Here is a 13110-nt window from a genome sequence, read left to right on the forward strand (position 1 = left end):
TAGTTGGGGCTTCTGATTGCTCCCCCTTTTCCAGTATTGCATCTCCCCGACTCTATACAACTGTGTATTACTGCTAAATCCTAAATACATTTCCATTCTGGGGGAGATTTTTCCATCAGTTTAGGAGGCATCTAGCTAGAAATGTGCTAGATTTGAAGGACTATAGTCCCTTCAAAACCTTCCCCTGGCCATATCATGTTGGGGCAAGGTTCACACATGCTAACTCATGCTCTTCCTTGGTTCAGAGGGATAAACATCATAATATGTTATTAAATACCATCATTGTAGTTACTGTTAACAAATACTTACTTCTTAGATCTTGGCCCAAATCTATCCTTAGTGTTCTGGGGCATAGCTTCCCCGAGTTTCCCTGACACAAGGACATATATCTCTGCCTGCTCCAGACTGTGAAAGCAAGAGAGCTGAGGCACAGCTCCCTTGGATCTCCTAGCCTTTGTTATGTCCTATGGGACCTCTCTCAAATTACTTGGTCCACTAGGACCAATCTGGGAAGGCAGTCTCCCACATCCTCTGGCCATTTTGCAGAGCCAGGCACTTTCTAGCCCACCAAACCCCTTTGGATTAGCAATGGGAGAGCAGCATTTGCTCATCTGCCACCCAAAGATCCTGCTATAGGCAGAATTGTCATATGAAGACTGGTTGGTGTTCCCACTGGGCCCTAGCAAGGACAGGGTGGAGCATGGCACTCTCCCTAGATGGAGGAAGTGAGGGCAGTATAAATAGCCTGTGCCCAAGCTTGCCAAACTTTGAGCGGGGCTGATGTTTGATCTTGTAATGGAGGACATCCAACCTTCCTGATTTCATATGGGGTTTTGAGAACTTTTCATACAGACCTAATAATACTAAGAAAACTCCAGTATTCCCTTAAAGTCTTTGTGTATATGTTTTCACGTAATTTAAACCTATGACACTTAGTTCTTGTCTGTTCAATTAACTCAAATAGGCTATCATGCGAAGTTTTATAATAATTCATATAGTCTGAATTCTCCTATCAGGGTACCTAACAGACTTCTTTCTAGACCAGAAGTTCTCAAACTTGTATGGGCCAGATTAAGTTTTATTCCTGAAGGAATTCTGTACCGCTGCACAAAAATGCAGAATTTTGCAGAAATTAATGTTGAGCACAGAGAATTTTCTGTTTCCCCCCACAAAAATGGGCTGTAAAGATGTTGGCTGCCACTAGGAGCCACTGGACCCAGCAGAGCCAGCTCTTAAATATCAGACAAGGCCAGGAGAAGGGGATGGAAAGTGGAGGGTTTCCAGCAGCTGTAGTTTACAGCATGCCCTGAAAGAGGAGGCACCAAACAGCAGGAAACTCTGTGCACACCTAGGACCCAGCATCATGATGTTTCTCCCTATGGATCTCTGGGTTCTAGGAGGTTTGGGTCTGTGGATATCTGCGCTGAAGGACCACACAGCTGGCCTTTGGGGGTGGGAGGGCTGTGAGTGTCTGGGCAGGGGAGGAATCAAGGCTAGGCTCTGGGGCAGAGGTGGGCAATAAGTGGTCCGTGGGCTGGACACAGGTTGCCAGAGGTAGCCCCAGGCTGGCTGCCGATGTGTTGTTTACCTTAATGTCTGCAGGCATGTCTGCTCCCAGCTCCCACTGGCTGCAGTTCGCCATTCCTGGCCAATGGACGCTGCAAGAAGTAGTGGCTTGGTCCTTACCACTTTGTGCAGCTCCCATTGGCCGGGAAGGGTGAATCATGGCCAACAGGAGCTGTGAGCAGCCGTACCTGTGAACACTCAGGTAAACAAAACGTCCAGTAGCTGGCCAGTGGCTTATCCTGATGAACCTCATCCAGCCCATGGGCTGCTTATTGCCCACCCCTGCTCTGGGGGGCAGGGGTAGAGAAGCAGGAGTTGGGTTATCAAAAGGATTTCTTTAATTCTCTACTTCTGCCAGGAGTGGTAAAGGGATGATGTGGAGGCTCCAGAATAGCACTCTGATGTGGGCTGGGCCCCTGTTCAGGGGAAGGCTGATGAAACACCAAGCAGGGGGTAAAGTTTCCATGACTGCTGGGTCCATGACAGTGCTAAAGCTTCTTGTGCAAGGCGGCGGGCATGAGGGGATGGAAGTGCTGTGGGGTAGGGTCTCTGTGGGGTGCTTGCCTGGGTGCCCCTCAGCTGTCCGAGTCTGCCAGCTTCTCAGGAAAGGCAGAGTGGTGTGCTCAGCTCCTGGCCTCCAGGCTAGCCCCTCACTGCTACCAGTAGGGCCTGTGTGTCCGCAATATGCACAGCCAGTCCCAGCCCCACTGCAACCAACCAACACACCAGGAGAAATGTGCACAGGCATATGGGGCACCATGGGGACCAGCTGTTTGTGGAGACCAGCTGCAAAGACACCCTGACTTCCTGCAGCTCTTCAGGACTCCATCCCCCTGGGACTCCAGCATCTGCCAGTGCTTTGTGAGGCAGGAATAATTCCCCTTCTTATCCCCCCAGGGCTTCCAATTGCCTGGGTCAGGAAAGTGATGCTCAAGGGTGCAACCCAAGCCCTGGTGATGAATCCAGGGTACTGAAAACTACCCAGTGGCATCCAGAGGTGGTGTGGTGGCTGGGCAGAAGACAAGGTAACTCCCTCCTGCTGCGCTGCACTTGCTTTCCTCACTTACAGGGCTCCATCCCCTGCTCTCTCACCTGCCTCCCTGGAGCTGCTACATGTCCTCCAAGCAAAGGGTGGGTCCCTTGTGAGGCAGGTGAGTGCCAGCCGAGGCCACCATGCACATGCCAGACATAGGCAAGCATGCCAATAATCCCCACCGTATCCCTTCCCATGGTAATCAGCTCAGGGGCTGGGACACGAGATCCTTGATCTCCAGCACAGTCTTTCCCCAACCCTTCACATGCCACATTTGATTGAATATGCAGGTGCCACGGTTTAGCCAAATAACTTTATTGGTATATGGAGTGTTAACAGGTTAGGAAGCTTACTTGGCATCTGTTTAAAAAATGTATTCAAAATATGATCTGTTTTTAAAGTTTGTTCTCAATCCTTCCATACTTTGTTGTGATCCCCTTTTAGGTCACGGTCCAGGGGTTGAGAAATGTTGCTAAATAATCCCACCTATGCAATTGCCGTCTTACACCCTAACACCACTATCAGCCATTACAATGAGTGTGCTGTTTACATTTTTCCCAGATAACTAATAAAGATGTTAAAAATGAGATCATAGGTCTGGCCCTATGTGTTCCAAGGCTCTGGAGCCAGTAGTTTTTCCAAGAACAATTCCATTATGTGATTATGTTTCACTTACTGGATTGCTTCAGGGAAGTTATTCAAAATAGATCCAGAGGCTTGAGCTTCCTGTAAACCTCATAAACCCATCTCCTAACACCCAACGAGCCCTATTTTAGTGTCATCCACTGTGATTCTTTGCTCAAATAGCCTTCCACGTGTACTCATTGGCATTCCCAGAGTAGCAAGTGTCAGCTTTAAAGCAGAAAATGCAAATTAGATCAGAAAACAGATTAAACCAAATTTGTATTTAAATATCCGGGTAGAAAATGGCTGTTTTCAGAGTGGTAGCAACTCACCATCATTCCTCAGGAAGTGAGTGTATATTTTAAATGGGGATAAGGGGGTGTGACAGGGCGTTTGCCCTGCACTAGCCCTTTAAGAGCAAACCCCGGCCCGAAGCAGGGTCTGGGAATTTGGCCCCAGCTGAGGCCATGTTAGATGATTGGGGCCCAGCTGGGAGCCATATAAAATGATGGGCTGCTGCTCCTGTGGAAGGAGGTAGTGAGAGCCTGGCTAGGGGAGGAGGAAACTCCCTAGAGCTAAGGCAAGGCAAGGCAAGGCAAGGCAAGGCAAGGCAAGGCAAGGCAAGGCAAGGCAAGGGGAGCCCTGGCCAAGCAAACCCCCAGACTGCAGGGCCTGGAGTAAGGCCCGCTGAGGAAACAACAGCTACCCCCGGAAGGGGGGCTCAGAGACTGCTGTAGGCACTGCCGGAGGGCGGTGTCCTGAAGAGGACGCCGCGGCCTGAAAGATAAGGGGGAAACACTGCCAGAGGGAAGGTCCCCTGACACCGGAAGGAGCTAATTCTGTGGACAGACTGCTGAGTGTGCTACGGTTCGTGAGTGAACCCCCTCACGGGGGGCTAATAGAATAATGGAACACTAGAACTGGAAGGGACCTCAAGAGGTCATCAAATCTAGTTCCCTGCCCTCACAGCAGGACCACATGCCATCTTGATCATCCCTGATAAATGTCTGTCTAATCCAGGGGTGGGGAACCTTTTTTGGGTTGGGGGGCCACTGACTCACAGAAAAATCAGTTGGGGCTGCACACAAGTGAGACGTGGCCCCTGACTGAGAAGAAGAAAGACACTCCCCACTTTCCCCTCCCACACCAGAGGCTAGGGAGGCCCAGCTAATAGATTTTGTGTGCTCCAGCCCCATGGTGGGGCAGTGGGAGGGCTAAAGAATCAGTGCAGGCTCCCCAATGTTGGGGATGAGGTTCCCCACCCCTGGTCTAACCTACTCTTAAATATCCCCAAAGATGGAGATTCCACAACCTTCCTAGGCAATTTATTCCGGTGCTTAACAACTCTAACCATTAGGAAGTTTTTCCTAATGTCCAATCTAAATGTCCCTTGTTGTAACTTAAGCTCATTGCTTCTTGTCCTATCATCAGAGGTTAAAGAAAATAATTTTTCTCCTGCCTCCTTGTAACACCCTTTTAGGTACTTGAAAGTTGCTATCATGTTCCCTCTCAGTCTTCTCCTTTCCAAACTAAACACACCCAGTTCTTTCAGTCTTCCCTCATAGCTCATGTTTTCTAGTCCTTTAATAATTTTTGTTGCTCTTCTCTGGACCTTCTCTAATTTCTCCGCATCTTTCCTGGAGTGTGGTGCCCAGAACTGAACACAATACTCCACTTGAGACCTAATCAGCGCAAAGTAGAGTGGAAGAATGACTTCTCATGTCTTGCTCACAACACTCGTGTTCATGCATCCCAGAATCATGTTTGCTTTTTTTGCAACAGTGTCACACTGTTGAGTCATATTTAGTTAAAAAATAGCCACATCTACAATGCATTTTGTATTTCGAAATAGCGCTATTATGAAATAGTGCCATAACGTGATTATGCAAATGAAGTGCCGGATATTTAAATCCCGGCTTCATTTGCAATTTTGAATGTCTTCATTTGCATCCCTCTTTCGAAAGACGGCGCAAGTATAGACATACCCTTAGAGGCTAAAATGAGGGGGAAAGGAGTCTTTCCAAGAGTGCAGTAATAAACCATTCCAGGATGCAGAAATAATAGCAAATATGGCAGGTGACCAGCCTGGCTTAACAGAGAAATATTCAGTGAGTTTAAACACCAAAAGTAAGCTTACAAGAAGTAGAAATTTGGACAGATGACTAGGGAAGAGTATAAAAATATTGCTTGAATGTGCAGTGGTGTAATCAGGAAGGCCAAAGTGCAAATGGAATTGCAGCTAGTAAGGAATGTGAAAGGTAAGAAGAAATGTTTCTACTAGTATGTTAGCAGCAAGAAGGTAAGGGGAAGTGTGGGAACCTCACAGAGTGGGGAAGGCAACCAAGTGGCAGATGATGTGGAAAAAGCTGAAGTATTCAATGCTTTTTTTGGTCTCGATTTTCACGTAGGTCAGCTCCCAGACTGCTGCACTGGCCAACACAATATGGGGAGGAGGTGAGCAGCCCTCAGTAATGAAAGAACAGATTAAGAACTATTTACAAAAGCTGGACATACACAAGTCCATGGGGTCAAGTCTAAGGCACCAGAGGGTTCTGAGAGAGTTAGGTGATGTGATTGGAGAACCATTGGCCATTATCTTTACCAAAATTCATGGACATCGGGGGAGGTCCCAGATGAGTGGAAAAAGGCAAATGTAGTGCCCATCTTTAGAAAAGGAGAATCTGGTAAGCTACAGACCAGTCAGCCTCACCTCAGTCCCTGGAAAAATCATGGAACAGTTCCTCAGTGAATTCATTTTGTAACACTTAGCAGAGAGGAAGGTGATCAGGAACAGTCAACGTGGGTTCACCAAAGGCAAGTCATGTCTGACTAACTTAATTGCCTTTTATGATGAGATAACTGACTCTGTGGATATGGGGAAAGCAGTGCACATGATATATTGACTTTAGCAAAGCTTTTGATATGAACCCTCACAGTATTCTTGCCAGCAAATTAAAGAAGTATTGCTTGGATGAATGGACTATTAGGTGGATAGCAATCTGGCTAGATCGTTGGGCTCAATGGGTAGTGATCAACTGCTCAAAGTCTAGTTGGCAGTCGGTATCAAGTGGAGTTGGTTCTTGGGTCTGTTTGTTCAACATCTTCATTAATGATCTGGATGAGGGGATGGATTGTACCCTTGGCAAGTTTGCAACTGACACTAAGATAGGGGGAGATGTAGATATGTTGAAGGGTAGGGACAGGGTCCAGAGTGACCTAGAAAAATTGAAGAATTCAGCTAAAATAAATCTGATGAGGTTGAACAAGGACAAGTGCAGAGTCTGGAAGAATGGATGGAAGAAGGATGGAAGAATCCCAAGCAGTGCTACAGGCTGGGGACCAATTGGCTAAGTGGCAAATCTACAGAAACAGACCTAGGGATTACAGTGGACAAGAAGCTAGATATGAGTTAATAGTGTGCCCTTGTTACCAGGAAGGCTAACGTCATATTGGGCTGCATTAGAAGGAACATTGCCAGCAGATCGAGAAAAGCGATTTTCCCCTTTGTTCGGCTCTGGTGAGGCCACATCTGGAGTACTGAGTCCAGTTTTGGGGCTCCGGCTACAGAAAGGATGCGGACAAATTGTAGAAAGTCCAGCAGAGAGCAGTGAAAATGATTAGGGATCTGGAGCACATGACTTATGAGGAGAGGCTGAGGGAACTGGAGGGAGGGGGATTTGATAGTAGCCTTTAACTATCTGAAAGGGGGTTACAAAGTGGTTGGAGGCAGGGGAGCCAACAGCATTCTCCTGTAAAGGGTGGGGCCTTAAGCAGAAGGGGTAGGAGTGGAGCAGCCAGCCCTCTGTGCCAGCCCCACACATAGCACTCAGAACCGCTTGGACCACGTGGCACTCCAATGGTGCAGGACCTCTATCTCATACTTTCCTCTGTCCCTAAGTTGCCCTGGGCTTTTTAAAATATTTCATTCTGTAGAAGATTTCCCTCAGGCTAACGGTGATATTTTAGGAATCCACATGTTGAGCATAACTCAGTTTTGGAAAGGTAAACTGTGCTTTTCTTGGTATTGGTTTCTTTCCAATTAGGAAGCATTTCAATCAGGGAGAGGATGTACTTCACTTAGAATGTTTTAAAATAGGACTACAGATCCATCATGATATAAACTAATTAACTAGATATTAGAGTCAAAAGATAATGTTGAAGTTGCTTAGCTATTGATTCTTTTTTATCTTTTCCTGTGGTGCATATAGCTCAATTCTATTATCCTTGAACCAGTGCCTGGAAAGGGAAATTTCATAGTGTTTGGGGTGTTTTTTTTTTTTGAATCACTGCTGTAATAGTTTAGAGTTTGATCAAAGGAAATCTAGCTGTTGGTTTGAACTTTGGACTAATGAGTACTGGAACAAGTATTGTATGTGCAATACAGTAAATGCAATACAGTAAATGCAATATATATATATATATATATATAGCATTAAAGTTTCCTCAAATTAAAAACAAACATGTTAAAGCCCCAATCTTGCATTCTTTATGCACCTGAAACTTTTGGGAACAAAGAATTCAGGTTTGGCCCTTATTTCTTTTTTTTTCTTTTAAATTGGATTCATTCATGTATGCTCAACATTCTGAGATTCTAGTATGAAAGGAGCTATATCTAGCAAGTACAGTGTCTATCTCATCCAAAGCCTATTGAAGTTAATGGGAGAATGGCTGTGGATCAGGCCTTGAATTAGTCATATTGGGCCAACCCTAAAGATTTATCTCAATGCATCCTAACTCTTTACCTTTCCTTGTCCACCCACAGGTCCAGATGTGGTGTCAACCACCTTTGTATGTGTAAGGTAGAGGTTTGTTAGCTTAAAAGTGCCATTGATGTGGTTAGCAGAGGTTCACAAGAGTTTGAGACAGAAATTTCCTCTCTCAATATAGCATTGTGTTAACAAGCAATCACAGCATCAGTATGGGCACATAACTCTGATATTTGCAGCAAAATGAAACAAAAGAGAATAGGCAAATCAGCCTGCCTCTCATCCAGTGAACTGCCATTTTCCATTTCTTATTATTGTTCCAGGGATAATATGCAAACCTGCTGGAGATACGGAGAACATTAAGCTCCAGATGAATTCTTGAAGATACATAAATAGCACATGAAAAAACAAACTAGTGCTTTTTCTGGATATGCCATATTCCCTTAAAACAGCTCACATCCACACATCAGGCCAGATTCTCAGCTAATGTAAATCAACTTATCTTATTGGCTTGGAACTACATCGATTGAGAGCATCTGGGAATCTTGCTCATAGCTATATTGCATAATAAACCGGATTTATTTCCAGAGGGAAATGTAAAGAGCTTTGTGTTAGTTAATGGTTGCAGTCCTTGTTTCTGTCTTTTCATTGCAAAACCCTTCAGGCAGATTTTTTTTATCCCAATTTGTTCTTGACCTCTTCCTTTTATGTCTTGTAATGTTCCCCCTTTTCCCTGTGTTGTGTCCTCCCCAATACTTTTCCTACGGGGAGTTGGAGGAAGGAGTTCTATCTTGCAATAGCATGAGTGCCTCTATTTGAATAATTAGCTGCTGCAGAGTATGACCTGTTTATTTCACTAGCTACCATGCTTATCATTTCCAGTCCGCTTGGTGCCTGCCGGCATGAGTCCAGAGCATTCATTCTTTTTCCTGTTTGCAAAGTGAGATCTCAAATTTAATTCCAAGGAACCCTTTTGCCTGGTAGAAAAAGCAGCTACACAAAGTAGTGTCAAGTAAAGCTGGTCAAAACATTTTCTGGCTGAACACTTTTCTGTTAGAAGAGGGTGATTCCGTGGAACTGAGACATCCAGCGGGAATGTCTCCATTCCTCTGAAACTCTGAATGGAAAACAGTGCTGGCCAGAGAGCCTTCATGCCTCGCTTCCTGCCAGCCTGGGCTCCCAGCGTAGGCTGGACAGTGGGTACAATGCTGACTTGGGGTGGCAAGCTCCAGCTCTGCCCCATCAGTCCAAGGCCTGGCTCCTTCTGTGCCCATCAGAGCCTGGCTCCTATTGTGGCTGCTGGCCCTTGCCCTGCACCCCAGTCTCCCCCATTATGACTGCTAGCCCGTCTCCCAGGCTAGCACCTTCCCACCTACTGCTGGGCAGCTGCACAGCTCTATCTCTTCTCCCCTCTGCCCCAGTGCCCTGAGTGCCTGGCGGCCCCAGAGCCCCTTCACCCGAGCAGCCAGGCAACCGTGCTGTCCCATCTTCCCTCCCTGGACCTCTGGACAGCCCCAGTCCCCTCCACCCAGGGCAGCTCTGCCCTCCCCAGGCAAGTGCCCTATCACCTAGTCCACTCAAGAACCCCGCTCCTCCACCTACCTACCTTCAGAGGATTCCTTATCCTGTGTTGGCTATCTGGTCACTCTCATTGTGGGTGGGAAGAGTGGTTCCAGCTTTTTCCTGGCCTCCTGAGCACTGGGAAGCCCCAGCTCCCAGCCTGGAGCAACTGGGGAGCTGTGTGGTCCTGGCCCCAGGAGCAGCCAGGCAGCCAGGTTATAGCCCTATACTTCCCAGCCAGCCAGACCATGGATGGAGCCATCCCATCTCTCTGGGAAGGCTTTCCCTTGTGTGTATTACTTGCTGCCCATGGGTGCCTGCCTGGGAGCTGCATTCCCACTCTGTGTTGCCTCCTGAGGCAGGCCTCCTGAGGAATCAGGCAAACCTAGAAATGGACCCCATAGATTGTCTTTTCATCCTCATGGGGGATGAACATTTTCCCCGAGAAATCAAATTTTTTCACGGAAGGGGAGTTCCATTTTTCTGGCCAGCTCTCGTGTCGAGCATATATTTATGGACAGAGCCTCAGTAGAAGTCTCATAGAATAGGAACAAAGTGAAAGAAAGCCACATGCTTATTTGCACAATCTTCATGAAGGCCAATGTGGATTGTATTTTGAGGTACAGGCTGGAAGTCCAGTAATAAATCCTTACCAAAATTCTGCGACAGACCTGAAAGGTAGGTTGGGGATGATTTCCTATACTGTTATGGAAGGAATCTCCCCTTCTGGTTTATATTACTTCTGAAAAGCAAATATTTTGCTTGTGGAATAACAATCTTTCAGTAGCTACATGTGTGTTTAATACCATTTTGCTCACCTCTGGGGTAAATGTTAGAAATATTTCAGATGGATATTTGAACAAACTGGTATTGATCAGACTGGTGCGCTAAGATAAATTACATTATAAAAATTAAACTACAGCTAAACAAAAAAGCAACGAAAATGGGTTTCCAGGGAGAGTTTCTTTTCTACATTTTGTCTTTTCTCTAGAGCCCCATATTCCCAAATCCATCCGCTGTTCATCCCTTTTCTTCACTTCCATCAGCTGTCCTCAGTACACTTAAATTGACATGCAAGCAGTGTTGTTGACACAGTACCTTTCCAGCAGCAGGGTGGGTGGGGCCGGTGTGTCAGTTTTACAGACTCTTGTTGCATCTGTGGGAGGGCATTTTAAATTATTCACCACCAGGGGGACCTTGTGTTTAATACATGATTGTATTCAGACTGCTTGTTGTTTTGAAAAAAGTGCAGATACACAAGAATGAAATGTACAAGACATCTCTAGAAAGAATCACTAGTAAGATTTAGTGTCATTCTTTAAGGGGAAAATTCATTTAATTTATTTTGATACAGTATCAGTAGAGTCACCACTCAATTATTATTCATTATTATTAATGTCATTGTGAAAGTCATGGGCCAGGATCCCATTGTGCTACGCTCTGTACAAACACAGAGCAAGACCACTGTCTCTACCTATAGTGGGGCATCTGTCACCCTGCTCCAGGTGGAACAAGGGTTAAACCCAGCTCTGGGAGAGGGCTGAGCCTGTGGAGCAAGCACCCGAGGCAATTAGGGCCCAGCTGGAGTAGTATAAATAGGGGCTCCTCAAGAGGCACAGGAGACTCTTGCTCCAGCTGTGGAGAAGGGAGAACCTGGTTGCTAGTAAGCTAGTGGGACAGAGCAGTGCTGAGACAGAGCAGTGCTGTGGAAGGCAGGATGAGCTTGTTACCCTCACAAAATTCTTTGTTGCTCCCACCTCCTAGGAGCACACTCCTTTATCTGGTTCCTAGGGCTCAAAGTGTAACCCGTTAATTTAACCCCCTCGCCTTACCCAACTCCTGGGGGCTCAGTGTGTAACTTCCTGTTGGTTTGCAGGATCTCTTACCAGTGAAAGAGCCTTACACAATAATACTCTTGGGCTATGTCTACACTTGGGCTTCTTGCTTCAGAAGTATGCAAAAGAGGCTAACTGTGGAATATTGCCAAGCCTCATTTGCATACCTAATGAGCCACCATTTTTGCGAAAGAGGCTCTTGCGCTAGAAGGAGTTGTCTACACTGCCCCTTCTTGCACAAGAAAAATCCTCTTGCCAATGCCGCTACGTTGATTAGTTTCAGGAAGAACGGCGTTGCGCAAGAGGGTTTTTCTTGCGCAAGAAGGGGCAGTGTAGACAGCTTCTTCTAAAGCAAGAGCCTCTTCCGCAAAAATGGTGGCTCATTAGGTATGCAAATGAGGCTTGGCAATATTCCATACTTAGCCTCATTTGCATATCTCTGGTGCAAGATCGTGCCAGTGTAGACATAGCCGAACTGTTTTGTGGAAGAGTTCTTGCACAAAAAATCTTCCACAAGACTACACTGGGATGTGCTTTTGCGCAAGAGATGTGCTTTTGCACAAGGTATCTATGGCAATGTAGATGCTCTCTTGCACAAGAAAGCTCTGATGGCCATTTTAGCCATAGAGGTTTCTTGCGCAAGAAATTCATGTTACTTGTCTACACTGCCCTCTTGCACAAGAGGGCTTATTCCTCGTGGGGAGAGGAATAACTCTTCCAGAAGAAGCCCTGTTTTCCAAAGCTAGACTGTAAATTTACTTGCGCAAGAACGTGCGTGCAGTGTAGACACCCAGCAAGTTTTTGCGCAAGAACAACTGTTCTTGCACAAAAAGCTGCCAGTGTAGATGTAGCCATCCTCTCTATTAACAATTGCCAAGCCAGCAGAATGCACATGCTAAGCATATAGGCTGTGTCTACATTGGCATCCCTTTCCGGAAAAGGGATGCTAATGAGACGAGTCGCAATTGCAAATCCACGGGGGATTTAAATATCCCCCGCAGCATTTGCATTTACATGGCTGCCGCTTTTTTCCGGCTTGGGGATAAGCCGGAGAAAAGCACCAGTCTAGACGCGATTCTCCGGAAAATAAGCCCTTTTCTGGAGGATTTCTTATTCCTACAATCATGACACATTTAGGCAGAATTAGAGCTTCTAGTGTAACAGGCATTTATTTTGTAAAAATGTCATTTAAAAAAAAGGCAAACTCCAAAATATGGGGGTGCATCTAGACTGGCAAGATTTTGCGCAAAAGCAGCTGCTTTTGCGCAAAAACTTGCCAGCTGTCTACATTGGCTGCTTGAATTTGCACAAGAAAACTGACATTGTAATGTACAAAATCAGTGCTTCTTGCGCAAATGCTTTCCCGCTCCCACTTGGGAAAAAGCCCTCTTGCACAAGAATACTTGCTCACGAGGGCCAGTGTAGACAAGGAAGAATTGTTTTGTGCAAAAAAGCCCCGATGGCTAAAATGGCGATTGGGGCTTTCTTGTGCAAAATCGCGTCTAGACTGGCCACAGATGCTTTTGCGCAAAAGCAAATATTTTGCACAAAGGCACTTGCCAATCTAGATGTGCTTTTGCGGAAATACTTTTAATGGAAAAACTTTTCTGTTAAAAGTATTTCCGGAAAATCATGCCAGTCTAGATGCAGCAGGGATGTAAACTTTGAATGTTTGAATTTTTCACGGTGGTTTGATGGATCATGGGTTAACAGCAATCTCAGCAATGTTAAATCTGATTAACTTCACGAATCCTTGGAATGTGTGGCCGTCAGAGATGTGTTGGTG

The 13110-nt window shown here is 46.0% G+C and overlaps 1 protein-coding gene across 1 annotated transcript in view; it reads left to right on the top strand.

The window, feature by feature from the left end:
- The first annotated feature begins 2455 nt into the window (after nt 1-2455).
- ENTPD3 (ectonucleoside triphosphate diphosphohydrolase 3) overlaps nt 2456-13110 on the top strand; it is a 72015-nt gene continuing 61360 nt past the window's right edge. Inside the window, exon 1 of the mRNA XM_089776607.1 lies at nt 2456-2591. The gene's annotated coding sequence lies outside the window, so the exon portion shown is untranslated. The remainder of the gene's footprint in view (nt 2592-13110) is intronic.

Source organism: Pelodiscus sinensis, chromosome 2 (genome assembly GCF_052426305.1).
Source record: "Pelodiscus sinensis isolate ZL-2025 chromosome 2, ASM5242630v1, whole genome shotgun sequence".
NCBI classification, from domain to species: Eukaryota; Metazoa; Chordata; order Testudines; family Trionychidae; genus Pelodiscus; species Pelodiscus sinensis.